The sequence below is a fragment of the Populus euphratica genome, unplaced genomic scaffold (assembly GCF_000495115.2).
Source record: "Populus euphratica unplaced genomic scaffold, PopEup_1.0 scaffold1672.1, whole genome shotgun sequence".
NCBI classification, from domain to species: Eukaryota; Viridiplantae; Streptophyta; class Magnoliopsida; order Malpighiales; family Salicaceae; genus Populus; species Populus euphratica.
Window position 1 is genome coordinate 1 of NW_011501511.1, and position 1719 is coordinate 1719.

The following is a 1719-nucleotide window of genomic DNA, read 5'->3' on the forward strand; positions in this document are numbered from 1 at the left end:
AGAAAAACACTTTCCTGAAAATAAAGTTAAATTTTTTTTTAATTAAAAAGTGTTTTCTGTTAACCAAAAAGTTTTTTTTGTTGACTAAAAAGTATTTTTTGTTAATCAAAAAATATTTTTTGTTAACTAACTTTTTTAATAACAAACAATATATAAAAAAATTTAAAAAGTTATTTATTAAAAATTACTTTTCAAAAAATAAACTTGGTCTAAATAACAATACCTTGTCTAGCGTTTAAACCTGAAAGATAATGCTAGAGATAAATTTTTGCTTTTCACACTATTGCACCGCTAACATGGAATCAAGCTAAAAATCAAGAAGATTTTGTTTATTTTTATTTTTAATTTGATTTATTTTTTATATAAAAAAATAACTAAATTGTTTTTAAAAAATTAAAACCAGTTTAAATTGACTGGTTTTGATTTGGTTAAATTATTTTAAAATAAAAACTAGTTCAAATCGACCAGTATTGCTTTTTTTAATTTGATTTTTTTTTCTGTATGACTCAATTTTTTTTAATTTGACTCGATTTTTTTATTTTTTTAGTTTTTTTTAATTTGTTTTTTTATTTAAAGCTTATAAAATTGAAACTAAATTGAATCAATTGGTTTTAAAAAAAATTAATTGGTTTAATCATATTTTTATAATTTAATTAATTTTATAATTTTTTCATTTACAGCTCCACTTGAGACAGTAAACAAATGGAAACGTGCTACGAGCTCCAAAAGGCTAGAGACTAACTTTGCTAGCTAAACTAGCTGGAAATGCATTGATTGTATCTTGTATGAAACTTCAGAATCTCAGTAGAAGTGTACCTAGAAACAAACACCAACCTCGAATACAACTTGTACAAATCAGCTCTTAACGGAACGTACAAGAGCATGAAATGGTTAGAGGGGGATGGCTATTTGCACTTGCAATAAATAGTATTAGAGAGTCTTCAATCTGCAAGACGGTGCTTATTTGTGATGGGTCAAAAACCGAAGCCACCTAGGCTCTGCCTGAGGCCATCAATTGAAGGGGTGGGCTCAAATATGAAGCCACCTTGGTGGGTTCGGTTAGGGCCTGCCTAATACTCTCCCTTGAGTGGGTGCATAAATGTTCGTATGTCACAATGAAGGATTCATTCTTGTAGAAGAAGCTACTTCTTGAAGAAATTAGAGGTCGTTCAAGAATCTAAAATAGAAATTTGTTTCAATCGAGCATGTGGTGTGTGCCCTCGGTGGATGTGCCAAAAATTTTCTCATGAGCTACTTCTTGTTGAAGAAGCTACCAAAGAGTATTCGAAAGCTCATTGATAGATTCCATCTTGCAGCTTACTCAGGCCAATCACTTCCTTGTTTTGAGGTCTCGAAATGCACCAAAGCCAGAGGAGAAGAGCACAACGCAATTTAAATCTTTGGTAGTTTTTCCTAGCAGGTGAAAGATTAGATATAAAACTAGGAATGCACAAAATTATAGGCAATTGGCACGGGTACTTGGAGGAGAAGTGTTGAGGCTGTTAGGGAATTTTTCGAGATGCATTGGCCTAATAGATATGATGCAGCATTTGTCAAAGGATCACTACACTGGCTTGTGAGGAGTGATCTTTGAAATCCAACCCGTATTTTCAATTTTGAAACCCAGCAATTTGGATCATTTTCATTGCCTCCTCCTGATAATGATGGTCATGACCATCAACTGAAGAGCATTGGAGGCATTTAGAGCCTCTATTTGTT